The sequence below is a fragment of the Rhipicephalus sanguineus genome, chromosome 9 (genome assembly GCF_013339695.2).
Source record: "Rhipicephalus sanguineus isolate Rsan-2018 chromosome 9, BIME_Rsan_1.4, whole genome shotgun sequence".
Classification (NCBI taxonomy): Eukaryota; Metazoa; Arthropoda; class Arachnida; order Ixodida; family Ixodidae; genus Rhipicephalus; species Rhipicephalus sanguineus.
Window position 1 is genome coordinate 114,107,660 of NC_051184.2, and position 19,809 is coordinate 114,127,468.

Genomic DNA, 19,809 nt, shown 5'->3' on the forward strand with positions numbered 1-19,809 from the left:
TTACACTTCCATTGGAAACGCGCCGAACGTAGCAACGACGAGCTTGTTCTTTTTTTTCGAGCCTGGTGGCACGCATGTCACCGCCCGGTTGTTAAGGGGACGCTTATCCGCCTCGTGGGCTGGTATGGTGGCGCCACCAATCGGTTCAGGCTAGGGTGCTCAGGCGGTTGCACACCAGCCTGAGCCGTTGCACCCCTGGTGGCGCCACCACTCTAGCTCAGGCGGTTGCGCCCTCTCCAAACCCCCCATAGGATCCCATGCATTTAGAATGAAGTTTGCGATTCCGTTGCGCAAAAACAAACTAGCGCCATCTCTCGACAATACGCCACACCAACGATGCAACACCTCTTCTTGCTTCCACCGATAGGCCATGCTCCGAGGTGACCCCTTTCTCCACTTTCTTTTATTTCTTTCGGTGGCCGTGAGAGCGCGCGCTGTACACTGTTCAGTAGCGCACCCGACAAGACCGGGGCTCGTCGCTTTCGTCGCGTCTTCCTTGAACGTTGCAACGTTAATATTGTGTTAAGCTGGTGGCCACACGTCGGACGATGAGCCCTGATTTCGTTCAGCTGCCATCTCATCAACGGCAATGTTTCAGACGCCTCAGTTGTGTGCTTTTGTCCGTTGGTTGCTGGACAAGATGGCCTCCTGCAAGACCGCGTTTTTCCAAGTCAGCTGTGTGTGTAGTTCTCGGCGTCGTAGCAGTTTGATGACGCGAGGACGTCAACTGGTGCTACATCGTGGGAACCGCTGAAGTGACTGCAAGCTTGACGACATTGTGCCAGAATATTCTAGCGTACTGTACGCGCACGATTGTGCTACACTTAAAATACCGCGCTTGACCTCGCGCGTCAACCTGGTACGCCTGTGTGCAACAAGCGTGTTGTTATCGTTGTTGAGTCGGTTAATATTGAATTGCAATTGGAATACCGTTTTTGCAAAGGTAAGTGAAGCTGTAAGTAGTTGTCCTGCTATATGCTCGCTACTCCACGAACATTACTTCTAGAATCGCATTTTATGTTGAGTTGCACGTACCAAAGGAGAATGTAGCATACGGGATACATTAAAGGCGTGCGCATTTTCTATATAAATCTGAGTAATGCCGCGCGTGCGCATTTCCTATATAAGTCTGAGTAATGCAATGCTCATTTTAAAGCGCATCTGTTAGAAGATTGTGGCTTCAAAAGTGATTAGATATTCCGAAATATGTGATTGCAATGCAATTAGAACTATCTCTTATGTTAACACGGTCTGTGAACAAAAAAAAAAACACTGTTTGAATGCTTGTTTTTCATTTGCTAAAGTACTTTCACGCAATATTTTGCGGCTGTGTGACGGCTGTTAAAAGGTTCAGCAAGTTAGATATCGGTTTTCTTGGCCTAGTTGAGTGCTACGAGTGTTGGGCGAAGATGCGTGTCTTTTGTGCGTTTCTTAAGCAGGCATACAGCCGTAATATTCATTGTTGTTGTACTGTTTGGGGTGTTGAATAAAACATGAATGCTGTTTTGTATTGCAACAGTTTTTATTTCATTTGTCTTAACAGACCACACAAACAACTTGGACGCATGCACGTAAGAAAAGTACGCAGTGCATCGCGTGCACGCATAAAAAACGGGTCTGTCATTTTAAAACAAATAATATTGAACAATCGACGTAACAAACGGCATGGCTGTCTAGTTGAGCAGTGTCGGCAGTGCAAATATCAAAACCAGAACGAAAAATAATAGAAAAACGGCGAGTAACGGGCGCTTTGCCCACGGCTTTTATGAGCCGCGCGCATCCATCTTTCGCCAGCGTTCGCCGTTGGTGGCGCCACCAGTACAGCTCAAAGCAGCAGGGCACGAGGCGGATAGCATCAATACATCCATCCAAGAGCACTGCGAAAGGAAAGTGTGCAAGATAAATCGCTGTTCATGTAGCCTCCGTTGCGTGTTTGGCGGTAGCTCAGTGGGTTAAACGGCCGCCAGCCATCGTCGTGAACCGAGAGGTCATGGGTTCGACTCCTGTCAACGGAACTCTTTTCTATGTTTTTTTTTTTGCTTTGCCATCTGATGGCGTTGATTTTGCTGACGTATTTCCCTGACGAAAACACGTGATAAAAGTCTTGGTGGGCCTCGGCGTAAAACACTTTCGTGTTGAAAGAAACATTCCTTGAGGCACAAAATTCACATATATGGGCGCAACCTGTTCTCGCCATTTACTCCCGTATTCAGAAGCGCTCCATAACTTGAACTTAACTTGCCACCGCCTCAAGGCGACGCAAACGCGTTTCATAAGTCCTCCTGAACATGAAACGCTGTAAAAAGGAATAAACGCCGGCCGCAATAAAACACTTTTAAACAAACAAGATGTTTTGGCTCACGCATGGAGGCTTGTCCACGATCTTGCTTCCTCCCGACCAGACGGGATTCTGTCAAACCCTGGATTTCAACTTGAAACGCGTCCTTGCGGCAAGCTTCGCTGCATCATGCAGTCTTGAGAAACAAGTCTCGACGCCAGCACTCTTGATTCGGACTTTGAATTTGAAGCATAGTGGCGTGTGAGAGAGGCGCCGCACACCACCGCAGAAACAGCATCATGGTGACGCTAGGAACGTTTCAGTTTGCATGCACACCACCTGCTCATGCATAACATGTGATGCCACATTAGGGGACGCTCATTTTTTGCCGAGTGTGCCGGGACCAAGGTTGTGCGACAAAGAAAATCAAAAGAAACTCTACGGTGACCTGCAATTCCCACCGTGGCCTTGATGATTACCGAAGGCAGCGCACCGCAACGAAGGCGACTTGTCGGAACCAAACGTAGAGGCCACGTTCCACGATATTGTGTGTGGAAGAAAACAGCAAGAGCGCTGCAGGCGTTTTTGCAGTTAGAAACAACACAGCCAACACGACATTCATAAATGACTCTCGTGTGGATATTTGTATATTTATTTATTTATTTATTTATTTATTTATTTATTTATTTATTTATTTATTTATTTTGCCTACGTTGCCATGGTTGGCGTTCACGTAGTGTAGATTTGCTGATGTTGGATTGCACCACATTCTGTGTTTTCATGTCCTAAATTGCCCAAACACAGCGTTTCGCAGGTTTCGTAATTAGCGCCGCATCGCGAGCAAGCACTGCCTTGGCGAAGGAAGGCGCTCGGAGCGTCTATGAAATGCAATGGTTGTCTTGGGGAGATTGAAGTCACGCGCTGTCTTGAGGCTGACTTGTGAAGTCGTGGCTTTATGGTAAGGCGCGTTTCTGAATACGTGGGGTAAGCTAGAGGCCAAGACAGAGCAAGATACATTGAGCAGAGGATGAATTGAACATTGCCCATAATCACCGTGTATCTCATAACCTTTGTGTCCTGCGTATGACTGCTGTCGACCACCACGGCGAAGGCACTACAATGTCCGACAGCTCGGTCGATGCGCCGTGTTCCAAGACCAACGTTAAAAGTTGTATTTTAATTGCGCAGGGCATTAAGGGACAGGCATGTCGTTTATCCATCTCATCTGGCGTGATCACGCTCACAGTAGAGCGCTCAATACAGGCCATAGCATGGCTAGCATTGCTCAAACCCACGTTATTATGAGCGAACAAGGCCTAAAATAATAGTATTAACAAAAATAGCCAACACGCCATCGCAGTAATTAACTTGCTATCGCTAAAACTTTTGGAAACATAGAACTGACTCCGCCGAGGTGCAAGTGAGGGCGCCTCCGGCTCGCCGAGTGAGCGAAATCCCCTCCACCTGCGCCGCTTCTGCGTCGGCGCTGCACCGGCGCGGCGCTGCGTCGCTACGTGACCACCCCAGATGGGGGGGGAGAGAAAGCTGACGGAACACGCTGCATCCGACGCGTATCTCAACTGCCGTAACAAGCACGAAAACAATATCGCGCAGCGAAACGTAGCGCACATGTCGCACACCGTGTTTGCGAATCTGCCTAACAAGATTCTACTCGTGCCGGCAAAACCCTACATGCTTACCTCAAACATTTTCGTCATTGACGCTTTGGAAAACGGAGCAGTGGGAAGTCTACGAACGGGAAACGCTCAGTGCCCGTGCGACGTATTTCCTTAGGTTTCATATTAGTGGAGCTTCCATGCGTTTTTTTTCCGTAGCTCCAAATGAGTACAACATAAAACAAATTGCGTATGCAGTTCGAGCATACGATTTCGTTCTTTTGAGGGAAAACTAGAACTTGAGTGAGTGCTGATAAATGAAATATTAAATTACACTCTACTTAGGATTATTACGATACCTCGCAGAAAACAACATATTCCTTTCTTTTCTTTCTTGGGATGTAATGTCGAACGCCTTAGAATTGTTATGAAAACGGCACGACGGAACCAATTCCGTACCAAATCGACCAACTGTAAATCCTAGTTAGAATTAGGTTGTGCGAATTTCACACACTTGCAGACAGCGGACCATATTTCGCGGCTGAAGGGGGCATAGACGGTGTCCCTAACCCCGTTAGTAGAGAGGCAATCGCCGGGCAGGTTTCTAGCGCTGACGTATCGGCCCCCGAAACGTACCGCGAAAGCAAGGACAGATTAACGGTAGGTCCTCTTAGCGCGCTGGCGAACGGCGGTTGAGCGAAGTGTTGATAATACAAACAAAATATATTGTTAGTGAAGGCAGTGCAAGCATCACATAAACATGCACACTTGGCGGGTATCAATCCCAACTCACATGAGTTCATAGGTCGGCAAGCTCACTCATGAGTCGACTCACTCAGACTCAGATCGAGCCATGAGTCTCAGTTTGAGTGAGTCCGGGTGAGTAATATTTTGGTGAGCTTGAGTCCGAGTGAGTCCGGCAGAGGAAAATTTTACTGAGTCTGCGTCCGAGTGAGCCCTAAGCGCAAAATATATTTCTTGAATGAGTCTGCGTTTACTGCACAATTTTTTGCCGACCTATTGTTCTTTCTGCATAACTTCAGCATTACTATCAGCCGTATGTCGGCCCCCGTTTATACTCCCGCCGACTCACTTCTAAGCACTAGTATTCATACACCAGCTGGATATTTATTAAGAGGCGTGAGTTCCGTAGAAAGGGGCAGGGGGGGGGGGGGCAGGTTGACCTCCCTCCCGCAAACTCTTTTACATGAAGTTCTTGATAAAGATATCTCATGTGAGTCACCTCTTTCAATAAAAATGTCCTTACTGGATTTCAGCCATTGATAACTCATATATGAAGGTACGAGATCAAAACGCGCCAAGTAGAGCACCAATTATGCGAAGTATTGCTTTTAAATAGCATTTACACCATGATCAAAAAAGCCAATTATACACTAACGGACTCATCAGTCGATTCACTCAGACTCGGATAGAGCCATGTGTCTGGGTGAGTCCCAGTGAGTAATATTTTGGTGAGTTCGAGCCCGAGTGAGTCCGGCTGCAAAAAATTTGAGTGAGTCTGAGTCGGAGTGAGTCCGGCTAAAGAAAATTTTGGTGAGTCTGAGTCCGAGTGAGCTCTGAGGGCAAAATATATCTGATGGCTGAGTCTGAGTGAGCTCCACATTTTTTGCCGATCTATGCATGAGTTTAACAAACAAGGGCGAACAATGATTCACATGCGATCAAGTCTAAACACTCGCGAATATTCAGGAACACTTAAAGTTATTATATATCCATCCGCCTGACGAGTCCGTCCACGTAGACTGTAGCGCTATATGAGTCGTTCCCCTTCTCAGTCCGTGATCACATGTCTCCTCGACGAACCCTGAAAAAGTTTTCACTGCTCCGTCGGCGTCATCTCTCGATAGTTTCTTAAAGGCCGACTCACCGCAGTAAATCACAAAAGAACACTTCTGCGCCCAAGCCACACACTCACTTTCACAACATAACTTCTACGTGCACTGGCTCACTCCCTGACTGAGCCTCCGTCGCCGCGCGCTTATATCGGGCTGCATCCGGGTTCGCGAAGTTTCCACATGACTCATATGTGCGTAGCACAGCGAAAGCTTACGGAAAGGGCGAGATCCTTCTCGCAGGTTCGTCTGCGGAGTCGGACGCGCCGCTTTGATGTCTACAATTCTCTCTATCTTCTACCAAAGTTCAGTGTTTCCTTCGAAACATAGTGTTCTCGATTCTTATTTTCGTAAACCTACGAGATTCAACGCATACTTTGAGCGAAAGTTTTCGCAGAAGCTTGCGCCACAAATTCTACGAAAGGAAAGAGCACTCGGCGGATTTGTTGAAGTATTGGCTGCAGAAGCGGTCCACAAGGCTGATATAGAGCGATGTACAATACATGCTGTACTCTAAACCATAAAGTGCGTCAGCAGACGATGTCCTTGAGAAAATTACGGTAGTTTCGCACTAGTGGTGCTAAGGCCGAGGAAAGAGAGGAACTGGGTGGCCCTCCACTATATTTTGCTTTCTTCCTTCACTTTCTTTATCTTACTCTCTGTTTCTTTTATCTTTTTTGTACCTGTAGCTTTTTATTTTTTTCCTTCTTTCTTGCTCTCACTACCTATTTCTTTATCGCTCTCCTTAGCTTATTTCTCTTTCTTCTTCTTCTCTCTGCTTATTTCTATTTCTTTCTTTGTTTCTCTTTAGGTATATTCGATTAACCTGCACCTCCTGCAGTGGTTCAGGGTGTACGACACCGCAGTCCTCGATCCTCTGGTGCACGGCACCGCGGTGCTCGATTGCAGCGCGGTGCAGGAATGGTGCCGCTGCGGTGCAGAGAATTCCTGTACCTGCTCGCTACAGAGGCGTAGGCAGGGGGGGGGGGTTCAAACCCTCCCTGAAATTTTTCAGTTTTGCTTGCATATATATACACGCACACATACAAACGCACGCACGAACATACATAAAGATGATTGAAACCCCCCCCCAAAAAAAAAAAAATTCTGGCTACGCCCCTGGCTCGCTAGGTGGTGCCGTCGCGGGACAGCTCAGAAGCAGACGACACGCGCAGACGATATGTTTCGACTGCGCTTGAATGATCATGGCATTGTTCTTTGATGTAAACGGTGGCCAACACCAGTAATTTTGAGTTGTTAACGAGAACAGCGTTATAGCCGCAGACGGCAGCGCGGAGATGCATACAACAGCTGGTGAGTGCATTTGTGTATTAAAATTCTCGGCTGAGTTTGTCAACTGGGGGCAAACAAACAAGACATGGTCAAAGGTGGCATTTGTCTTCGCCTCCTTTTTTTTCGAGCTCATTTATCTCAGCAAGTGGATTATTCATTCGGCGATAAACTGTGGCGGTAAGCTCGAGGAGCTCTCATTTTTCAGATGCTGATTGCTATCGCGTCTTTCACGACGCGAGAGGCCTGCCGGCAGCTGTCGAGCGAGTGGAAAAGGCTTCTCAACAGCGTACGTCAGCTTCAACACCGGAGCAGAGGCTGGCTCAACAGGCAGCAGTGCTGTCGCCTCAACGCGAACGTCAGCCGTCGCTGCCCTCAACATCGGCGCCTTCTGCACTAGACGACGCGTAAGAAGCGCTCTGGGGGGCCAGAAGAACGAGATCGCTCATTTCAATGTATAAAGAAATGAAAGCTCCAATGGGACAGAAAGGTGAAATAAGGTAAATGTAACAATTGTTTACTTCTGTCGCATATTTTACATGTTCACTGCAACTGCAGGAACAAGAAGACCATGTGGGAACTGCTTGCTGACGGGCTGAATAAGAAGTATTCCGGATTACTGACGCCGTTGCAAGTACAAGACGAATGGAAATCTCTGGAGCGCGCGTGTAAAAGAGAACACTCATAAAAAATAAGAAGTCGGGAGAGGCTGCCACTCACTGCGACTTCGAAAGGTGCCGATTGAGGTTATGGCAAAGGTAATTTAGAATTTGTGTTCTGTATTATAAAAAGGGTCGACGTCAATAACTAGATGCCGCTAAGGCTTCTCGATATACAGCAATAATATTTTACATGTCTCGAAATCGGTTGCTGAGCTGAAAGACGATTTTTGTTCTTTCGTCGTTGCAATTAACGCCTGCACTCAGCTGCCGAGTCCAAACAGCGGGCCACTCTCTCGTTCTTGTTAGCGGCGCCGTTCGGTCAAGCAAAGGAGCAGCACGATCCTCGTCGAAATCCCGTTCACAGAACATAGCATAAGGGTCCCAACCACAGCGTTTTTTCCACAAAGCAAGTGTCGGCCACCGCGACACCCTTAAGGATTACTTGAAATTACTATACCTAATTAACTACGTTTTTTCTATTTTCTTTTTCGCGAACGTGAAGGGCTATAGTAAATAAGTGTACACTATTGAATTCGATAATAATGCGAATGCACAGCGCATATGCTGCTCGTAAGATGCAATTGGCAGTGCCACAATATTTCCTGTATTTGCCGCTGTTGTTTCTTGACCAGGGACCTCGAAGAAGTCCTAGGGAAAGAGCACAGCATCAAGCCCATCGCGCTCTACAGTGCCGGGAAGAAGATCTCTCGAAATGAAAGCGGAGAGATATGAGTGTATACGTGAATGACCAATGGAAGCTTGATATCGATCTTCAAAAATACCTGCTAGAGTCAAGGTATGTACACACGTGAATATTTTTTTTCTAGTTGCATAGGAGTATATACTTTCAAACATGGCAGATTCAAACATAAGCTGTACTACTATGTTTTGTTAGCGGCTGCCAGAGTCCGTTGATGAAGAGCCTGAACGTACCGAACCGACGGACTCCGAACAATCGCTGTCGAGCAGAGAGACTCAGAAATCCGCCAGAAATGACAACTCGGCACTAGCCAAGTTGTTCTCCAGAAAATGGAAGAATTGGAAGAAAAAGCGGCGCCCCTCCGAGAAAAAAATGCAGCTGCTGGAAAGGCTTGTCTCAGCGTGCGAAAAAAGGCACTAAACATTTTCAACCGTTTTTATTTTATGTCAAGGTTTCACTGAACACTCAACTGACTATGAAAGCGTTGGAGAAAATTACTGCGCAGAATTGCGAAAGGTGCACATTTGGGCTGTTGGTTCTTGTATATGCCAGAAACAGCATGATAACGCGGGAAGAAAATAGACCTGAACGCGCACTCATTGCACTACATGCTCATAATTGCTAAAGTCACTGGAACGGGAAAAGTACCGCGACCGTCCTGCCCGCCGCCATATTTGGTCCAGCGTAGCCGAAGCTGCTGCGGCGCGGTGTTGATTTTACGCGGAGTAACGCATGTTTTACGCATTGCATGCGCTTTTGGAGCCCTCAATGAAGCATATCGTTGTTCTCTAACTAATTAGCAAAGAAATAGGGGCAGTTCTCACTTGACTACATGTGCACGCACGCGTACTAACGCAATGAAGAAATGCGAACAGCGCGGCATTTACGCGCTTGGTGTCGGTATTTAATAAATGCGAATCATTTCTTAGCGAACTTCTGCAAGTTTGAACATAGTATCTATCTATCTATCTATCTATCTATCTATCTATCTATCTATCTATCTATCTATCTATCTATCTATCTATCTATCTATCTATCTATCTATCTATCTATCTATCTATCTATCTATCTATCTATCTATCTATCTATCTATCTATCTATCTATCTATCTATCTATCTATCTATCTATCTATCTATCTATCTATCTATCTATGTAGCAGCCCGTGACTACGTGCTCTCCTGGCCGTTTCGTTAATGGGATGTATACCATGAAACTTCTGCGGCAACCACGCGAAACAAGCTGCACTAAGGCAGCGGAGACGCAAACATTCCCCTAAACAACATTTGCGAATTCTCAATGAAACGCTTGCCTCACAAAGGCGGCTATAAGTCGTAGAAACAAATTTTTTGCGCCTTATTCTGTGCAGCCACACAGCCCGTCGCTTGGCATCCTTTTTTCCGCTGAGAATAGCAAAGAGGACTTTGCCCGTTTCCCGACGGTTGCTGCACCTAAAAGCGCAGCGCCCAGGCCTTCTTTGATGTCTCGACAGGCTTGCGATGAAGTGTCAAAACGATACGGAATGTCGTAATGTTCCTGCACGCTTTTCTGAGGCTATAAAAACAATCGCCCTTCAAAGCGCCGTGCGTCGGCGGCCGGGAGACAATAGCGAGGCGAGCGAGCTGGACCATTTATGTGGAAAAGCCGCCGAAAGGGCGCGGCGGCGAAGAGAAAACGAACGCGGTACTTTTCCCGCTCCAGTGACATTAATAATAGTGACTTAACAGTGACGTCTGCTTAGCAGTGTGTCTCGGCGATCCTTTTCCTTCTCAGCTCGCACGCCTCACGGATCGCTGCCGCGGTTGTGACTTGCAAATCGCCCCCATTTTCTATTTCACTGCTCTTAAGGAAAGATTCGGAAAAGTCCCTTAAGTCGTGAATGCTTTCACAGCACATGCTGTGCAACACACATGCTCTAAGGATGACAAGGCAACACTGGTCAGTAGTGTCAGCGTCGACGACGTAGAGCCTTCGGAATGTCTGTTTTACCATACCAAAGGTATGCTCGACGGCCACTTTCTGTTGGCTGAGCGTTTTGTTGAAGCGGGTCTTGAAAGATTCTAATGTAGTCTCGCAATCTCTTTAGGGGGTTTTTTCTAAAGCACATTTATCTTCAGCATCATCAAAAAACGTGCTGTTCACCAGGACACGAGAGTCGTGAGCCGACCCTGAAAAACCCACAAATACATCAATGAGCCGGGTCTTGGAGTCGCAGATGCCTTGCAGTGTGATAGAGGGAATTTTTTTCTTATTGAAATGTTATGCTGGCGACTCCTTCGGCTTAATTCAATATCTCAATGTGACACCCGTACACACATTTAATTATATTTCTGGGACCTTTTCATTTGTTTCTTGTCAAAAAACCAGCTTTGCAGGCCTCGCGCTCTGCTCCTGTTGGCCACGATATGATTTCAGCACTGATTCTGAACAGGAATTGCAGAATCCTGCGCAGAGCAAAACAGACGATTCCGACACGTCAAACGTGACGGCGATCTTGTACATACTAGTCTGAGACCCCAAAGTGCTTAGTGCTATTAAACATGTCTTGCCCGCTGGAATTTGAGGGCGTCCTCCATGAGGCTTAGGAAAAAAAGATGAATGTTCAAACCTTGTTGCCAGTCTTTCGAAAGTGTCCCTTGAAAGTCGAAATAGTCGTTGAACTTAAACTCGTAATAGCGACCAACTACGTTCTCGTAGTAGCTAGGAATTCTGTTCCGGTCGCTGCGGACAAGTTGTGCGCCTAATTGGCTCAACAACGCATCGGCCTCTTCATATTCGCTGTCTTAGTCCATGAGCTCCATAACGCTGTACTCAGGACATTCCATAGCAGCAGGAGATCCTAGCCAAAGCCGAACAAAAAAAGTACGAAGAGGCAATTCTGCGATACGCCCTCGGTTCAGTGCGGGCGCAGGGGAGACGACAGGCCTTGCGGCCGCAGAGCAGATGACGGGTCTTGTGGGCGCGCAGAGCAGACGACAAGCAACGCACCAGCGCCCTCGATTGAAAGAAGAAAAAACGAGACGCGATGGCGCTGCACCTGCACCATCTCCACTAAGTTTGCACTGAAACGGCACCATCTGAACTTTTGCAGCACCAGTTCCGCGCACCACGCCGGAATCAAACACACCTTTTATTTCTTTCTATCTTACACTCGGTTGTTTTCTTATTTTAATGTCGGTTTCTTTCTCTTTCTTTCTATGTATTCCTACCTTTCTTTGTATCTATTTCTCTCTCTTTCTATGTATATCTATCTTTTTATGTTTTATTCCCTTCCTTTCTCTCTATTTTTCTCTTTCTTTCTATGGGCTTCTCTTCTCTTTCTTTCTTTACCCCTCTATTTTATTTTTCTTTCTCTTTGACGTGCTCCACTTCGCCGAGCAGAGTTTTCGTTTAACGCTCGCACCTGCTGTACTCTGTAGTGGGGCTTGCTGAATTCCTGTGGCGCATACCCACACGGATCGAAGAAGAACGGCTATTTGGGCTAGTTGGTTAAAATGCATATTGAACGGGTTTGCAGCGCAAGCACGGTAGTGCTGAAGGAAAGGTTTAAAAGCGAGGAACGGAAAGCAAGGAGGGACGACACATCGCTCGTGTCGTCAATCTTTGCTTTCCGTTCCTCGCTTTTAAACCTTTCCTTCAGCACTACCGTGCTTGCGCTGCAAACCCGTTCAATATCCACACGTGGTTCTCTGCGGACACCAAAGTTTTTACGGGTTGCTTAAGCAGCTCTGCTGTTTAAAACGCACAGTGCGGATGAAGAACTCACATGACCTTGATAAAAATAGAGGGTTCTAAAATTGGGGTCACGAGACAATGGGTACCCAAGTTGGACTGGGTAGGCTGCTGTTGAGTTCCCGAGATCGAGAGTTCGTCCAACCAAGGTTGTTTAAAAGGATCTATTTTGAAACCTCATTGGATCAAACGCACGGGACGCTACACGCGGGATAATAAGTAATGTGTTTCAAAGCAAAAAAAAAAGTAGCAAAATATTTTTACTCGAATGTAAACGAAAAAAGTGCATTTATAGAGAAATGGGGAAACTAATAAAATGTATTAAAAGAAATCGCTCCACTACTACAAATTGAGTATGTCGTCCTAATTCAATTACAGCCCGTGAAAGCAAAGTGTTCTAGTCGTTATTTTACCATAGGCATCAAGACGAGATACGCTGTTTGGTTTCGTAGAGTGCCAAAAACCAGTCGAAGGACAGTGACGTTGATCTGAGTTGGACTGACATATATCTATCTAGGACCGGGTTGATTGGCTGAACATGGGAGAGGCCTTTGCCCTGCAGTGGACGCAGACAGGCTGATGATGGTGATGATGATGATGATGATGATATATATTTCTGCCTTGGAGCGATGGGACTTACAGACAGCGTGGCTAGTGGTGCAAGGCACGCACGGGTTAACGTGAGCGCAAGAGCCCAAGACTTCCTTGGGTCCTGCATTTCCACGCTTACAGCTCGCAACTTTTTTGGATGCCTAAGCCCCGTGGATCCCCTATTGTAAGACTCTCTTTTATGACCATAATCAAGATCACAGAAAAATTGGGGACCGAGCAGGACTCCACCACAATACTCTGCTTGGCACTCAAGCGCACTATCTCAGAGACACGTAGGTGCTTGAAACTTCTTTTGTAGAAAGTGCCGATAGAGCCGTCTCTTTGGGCCTCGAGTTACGTTAAAAGATGTACAGTTAATTGGCAGAGCTGTACAACTTCACCAGGCGTCTGACCATGTGAATTGCGTAAAGAATTCGTGGAAAGTAGGTGCCGCTTCACTGCAAAGAGCAGAGCTGTAATTCATCACCATTAACCGTGGCATACCCAAATACGCGAGCTTGAATACGAGGTGTACTGTACAAAAAATTGGCCGCGTATCTGCATGCTTCGCTTCAAATGTCGTCGAAAAACGATAGCCTTCTGCCGGCCGTACTACATGAGTCGTGGTCTCATCCACGGTCACCCGTGATGCTGTTCTCCTCTAGATTGAATCGGCCGCATCTGGCTGGCATTGATAAAATAGAGGAGGCGCTGCGTGAGATATGAACGCCATCTGGCAGCGGCGTCGGGAAACGTGTGCTCATAGAGAACTCAGAGCCACGGCCAGGTGGGATCTCCGTATCGTCGGCACAGGGCTTTCTTGTGCATAGCGTCGCATTTTCAGAGCAGCCTAAGAAACACTAGGATCTTTAAAATTACGCCTCTATGTGTTTTCTAGAAAACGAACACACCACCTAATACTTACGTATTGATGTTGCGCCTCAGATATGCGTAATATTTGTTTTTTGATCGACAATGCTCACAAGTATGAACGCAGCTACCAGTTCGAGATGGCTGGGCGTTCAGCAAATGCCTAAACTTTGGCCGGGTGGCCGAATCGTGTGACAGACAGATGAACAGAAAGACCGACAAGCCAATATTTCTGCGTTCAAGTATCCCAAGCAGTACTATCGCCTTTAAAAATAATGTGACCTCAACAGACTTGACGTCCCGAAGGTTGAATAAACGGGGAAGCTGGTAGCATCAGTTTTATCTTAGCCAGTGCTTGGCTATTTGTTGTCTGGGCTTTAGCGACGTCCTTTTTATTCCTCGGTGGCAATGAAGTCGGACAGCCTCTTATTAGGGAACCTCCACAGTCCTTGCCATCGCCCGAGAATATTGTCACGTTACCGTCTACATTGATGTCCAAAGCACCAAACGAAAAGGTACTGCTTTTAGCCTACTATGGTAGAGCAGTAAGCTGTGCTTAGAAGAAATTGCGAAGAAGTTAAGAGCACTACATGTACTCTACGATGGGATAGCTGTTACACTGAAAAGACTGAGGACACGTCAGCACCGCCAATGGAGCCAACTCGATCAAAGCTTCACTCATGCGTCTTCTTTTTCAGCCGCACCTGTGACACAAGGTTCTTTGACAAATATTTACTGAATGTAAGTGTTGCACCGCAAACCGTATCCCTCATTAGCAAGATAAATGGCTAGCGTCCTCAACAAACGCCAAACCTTATATGACACTCCTCATTACTGTCGTAACAAAAGGCTACAGGAAAGGTACTATCACTCGAAACGGCATCCGCTTGTTGCCCTTGGCATTGGGCCCCTTAATTACACGGAAATCTTGCTTCTGTCAGGTGTGTGACTATGTGCGTGCGTGCTCTGCTTCTCCCTCTCTCTCTCTCTTTATCTTTAAAGCCCGCCCCCCGCCATTCCTTCCCATAGTGTAGTGTAGCATACAAGTCCTTGTAGACTGGTCAACATACCTGCCTTTCCTTTCTCTCCTGTTCCTTGCTTCAGAATCGCCGGTTGGTTTGATATCCGCCTCGTGCGCTGCTGCTTTCAGTGGTACTGGTGGCGCCACCAACGGCGGACGGTGGCGATAGGTGGATATGCGCGGCTCATAGAAGCCGTGGGCAAAGCGCCTGTTACTTTCCGTTTTTCTATTCATGTTTCATTCTCGTTTGATATTTGTATTGCCGACGCTGCTCCACTAGACAACAATGCCGTCTGTTACGTGGGTTGTGCTATATTATTTGTTTTAAAATGACAGGCCCGTTTTTTTTATGCGTGCGCGCGATGCACTGCGTACGTTTCTTACGTGCATGTGTCCAAGTTGTTTGCGTGATTTGTTAGCACAGATGAAATAAAAATTGTTGCAGTACAAAACAGCATTCTTGTTTTATTGAACACCCCGAACAGTACAACAACAATGACTATTACGGCTGTATGCCTGCTTAAGAAACGCACAAAAGACACGCGATTTTATCTTCGTCCAACACTCGTAGCACTCAACTAGGCCAAGAAAACCAAGATCCAACTTGCTGAACGTTTTAACAGCAGTCACACAGCTGCATAATAATGCGTGAAAGTACTGTAGCAAATGACCAACAAACATTCACACAGCGTTTTTTTTTGTTCACAGACGGTAATAACATATGAGAAAGTTCTAACTGCATTGCAATCACATATTTCGGAATATCTAATCACTTTCACCATTGAAGCCACAATCCTCTAACACATGCGCTTTAAATTGAGCATGGCATTACTCAGACTTATATAGGAAATGCGCACGCATGGCATTACTCAGATTTATATAGGAAATGCGCACGCGTGTAATGTATCTCGTATGCTAGATTCTCCTTTGGTACGTGCAGCTCAAAATAAAATGCGATTCTAGAAGTAATGTTCATGGAGTAGCGAGCATATAGCAGGACAACTACTTACAGCTTCACTTACCTTTGCAAAAACGGTATTCCAATTGCAATTCAATATTAACCGACTCAACAACGATAACAACACGCTTGTTGCACACAGGCGTACCAGGTTGACGCGCGAGGCCAAGCACGGCATTTTAAGTGTAGCACAATCGTGCGCGTACAGTACGCTAGAATATTCTGGCACAATGTCGTCAAGCTTGCAGTCACTTCAGCGGTTCCCACGATGTAGCACCAGTTGACGTCCTCGCGTCATCAAACTGCTACGACGCCGAGAACTACGCACACAGCTGACTTGGAAAAACGCGGTCTTGCAGGAGGCCATCTTGTCCCGCAACCAACGGACAAAAGTACACAACTGAGGCGTCTGAAACATTGCCGTTGATGAGATGGCAGCTGAACGAAATCAGGGCTCATCGTCCGACGTGTGGCCACCGCCTTAACACAATATTAACGTTGCAAAGTTCAAGGAAGACGCGACGAAAGCGACGAGCCCAGCCGGTCTTGTCGGGTGCGCTACAGCACAGTGCACAGCGCGCGCTCTCACGGCCACCGAAAGAAATAAAAGAAAGTGGAGAGAGGGGCACCTAGGAGCATCGCGTATCGGTCGAAGCAAGAGGAAGTGTTGCGTCGTCGGTGTGGCGTATTGTCGAGAGATGGCGCTAGTTTGTTTTTGCGCAACGAAATCGCAAACTTCATTCAAAATGCATGAGATTCTATGGGGGGTTGGGAGAGGGTACAACCGCCTTAGCCGAGCGGTGGCGCCACCATACCGATGCACGAGGCGGATACCGAGTGCAAAAAAAAAAAATTGGACCATCTCCCCGAAGGGAACGCTGATGGGTTGTGAAGCAGCAGCAGCGTTGTGCACGGGTGGCGTCACGGGTTCAACGGCGCTAACGCGGGTGCTGCGGTGAGCGCTGGAAGATTCGTTTGAAGCGAAACTCGGTGTAGCGTTTACTGGTGTGGACACGGGAGGCGAGCGGGCGTTGGAGCCGGCCACTGCGGCGCTCCTGCGGGTGAGGGAGAGAGTGACGTACGCGCGCACCTGCGTGGAAAGCGTGCGAGAGGTGCGTGACGTCAACGCCCAGCTGCGGCGTGACCTACTTGGCACCGCTCCAACACCTGCGCCGACGAAAGCGCGTTGCCTTGCGTTTGTGCGGACGGACAGCGTTACACAGGCTAGTCAAAGAGCTGCTACGCATCTAATATGCGGCGTTTTAAGGCGAAGGCCTTTAATGTCTCATACTCGTGGCATCCGTCGTCTGTCCGTGCCCTGGAACGGTGCCAGCTGTGGCTTCTCCCCCTCACACTCTCTCAGCTGTCGCGTGAAGGCATAGCGGCGCTTAGCAACATTCGCGCGTTGCTCCTTCCAACGCGCATTCCGCAACTGTTGCGCAACGCGGCGGCGGCGTCCGTCCGTGCCCCCACGTACTCTCAGCAATCAAATGATGGCACAGTAGCGCGCGCGACAACGCTCTTTCGTCAGCCGTTTCTTTTCAGCAGTCGAGTTAGTCGGACGGCTCCCAAACGACCCGGTGATGATTCCACGCCAAGTGGTTCGGAGAAGCGCCCCGAGAATGTGGATTTCCCCGATACCATGACATAGTCCGTCGAATGGCCACATGCTTTTGCCGAACACAATTTGGAATTCACAAAGTGTAGTCAATGTTTGTGCTGTCTTCACTTCTCTCTTCTGCCTGTGTTTGCACGCCCTGTCTCTTTAGCGTGAAACTTTAAGCAGCTGGAAGAAATGGAGACAGAGAGTATACATAAAAAGGACACATACAGCATCTGCGTCTTCATTCTCTCATTGCTATAGATAGCGCGAAGAAAGGATGTGAAACTTCAATGAGAAATGACCCGTTCCTTGGCTACATTGTCTGTTGGTTTTTGTTAAGGTTGCATCAAACAAGGAAACGAGTCTTTAAGTTTCCCTTCTTCGGGTTTACTGTGTTTTGCGCGCTACCAAACATGAGTCCACGTAGAAAGAAGCGTGTGGTTCAGATCTTCCCTGCCAGGTGCCACCACGATCCCAGCTGCTCACGATAATTAAATGAGCTCAAGTCATTTTCAATAACTATTGTGACAGTTAATTGGCCGCTATTTTATGTGCCGTTAAGCTTCGATATCATGTGTACCTAATATAGCTCTTAAGTTGGACCAGAACCATCGATTTCAAATTTTCCTGAAGACGTACTCCTTCTGAATATTCCGATAACCGTAAGTACCTGCTCGACGCGAAGAGCTTAGGAAAAAAAACAAGAGTATCACTCAGTGCCGATGCCACTAATGAATCAAATCGGATTACGAATACCCTTCTAGATTGCAGGACACCGGAAGGCGCACGACTGCGAAACCAACGCCAGTAGCTGTTGCGCACGATTTCTTTGCCATCTGGACGCGTGGCCGGAGGCTCCATGAAACGACGATGCGCAGAAAACAGCGTATTCATCCACAGAAACAGCGTTATACGTAAATAAGCGTTAAACCCGTTGCAAGAGCACCATAGGCTCCCATACAAGTTTGCGCAGCGCCGTCCGCCGTCCCAGTGGAGAGACTGCACGACCGGTAGCTCGGAGCGGTCGCGCTTGCTTGGGTTTGCCATTGCGCGCTCGAAAAACGCGCTTCTCGAGGCTGTTACCTCGCGTTTTTCTCACTTTGGCTGCCACACCTTCGTTATCGTGGAAAGCAAGCACGCAATCCTGCTGTTTTGTAAATTGTCATAAATGCTTTAAAATAACGAAGCGCCGAAAACCCCCCGTCGGGTTCTACTGTTTTCCATGCAAGCAGTGCGAAGAGCAGAGGCGGAAAGGGTGTATTGCGGCAGTACCCCGCATCAAGCGATGCTCTCACGGTCTTGGTTGAAGCTCAGCTAGCTGTCTCGCGCTTTAATCGGCGGGTGATTCTCCAGCGGCACGGAGGACTTGACTCTAACCTTCTCAGGAAACATAGCCATGGCCGTATAATTTCTTTTTTTCGCACGCCACCAACGTTTGTTCACGAAACTACACGGGTGCTACTGTAAGCATGCCATATCAAAACAACAATCACATGATTCGTAGTCCACGCCACAGAACATCGATGGCGTGTACGGCTTCATTTCGGAGTGCATGTGGACCATTATTCATCTTTAACATTACAGAATGAGACTTACATCGAGGTATACGTCCTACACGGTGTAATCGCGACTTGGGAAATGTATTTCGCTTTGAGTCGGGCGTCGTTGTCGTCGATCGTCTGCTCTTCACCGTTAACGTGATTGACGAGCCTTTCTCATTTTATCAAGTTCGCTTTGCGGAAGTGCCAGTCAAGCTTTAAAATCCTTTCGGAGCCGCACTGCAATCCTTTCGGAGCCGGTACATTGTGAGGTGCCGCAAGTGCAGCGCGAGAGCTCTGCACGTGCACAGAAGCGAGCAGCAATGCGGTGGAGAGAAGGGAAAACGCGCGCTGCTTACAACCCAGTTTCTCTTTTTCTGCAAGAGATGGCGCTGCCTGTCAAGAGCAGCGCCAGTCGAGGCAAAAATTAAAGGTGAAAGTGAACGCTGGATGACAGAGATTCGCGAAAAGAAGAAGGTCGCGCCTAGGATATTTTGGAGCCACCTAAAAGCGCTGGGTAGGAAGTCTGTCACAATGCAACAACATATGGTAGATGAAGGAGGAAATCAGTTGGAAGGGTATGAAGCACTAGGTTACAACCGAAAGATAACAGCTGATTCGTTTAAAAAGGTCGCCCCGGGGATTCCCCCAATGAGTAAAAGTACGCAAAGGAGTGCAACCGACGAAGATGTGGTACTAGAGAATTTCAATTATAAGAAGGCCGAAGGAAAAATTCCTAAGCGCACTACTCCGGGCTTAGATGGGGTTCCCGTCAGCATCATTAACGAACTCGGACATAAAACTAAGGAAGCACTGCTGAAAGCCGTAGAAAAGTGCTTACAGGAGAGGGAAATACCAGACAGTTGGCGAAAAAGTAGAATGAACTTAATCTATAAAGGCAAGGGAGAAAAGGATAACATTCGCTCGTGTAGACCGCTAACCATTACATGGGTGCTATACAGGTTGGCGATGCAGGCAGTAAAATTAAAAATAGAAGCGTGGGTAGAACAAAATGATATTTTGGGAGAACTTCAGAATGGATTTCGAATTGACAGGGGGTTATACGATAATCTGTTTGTTCTTACCCAGTGTATAAAAA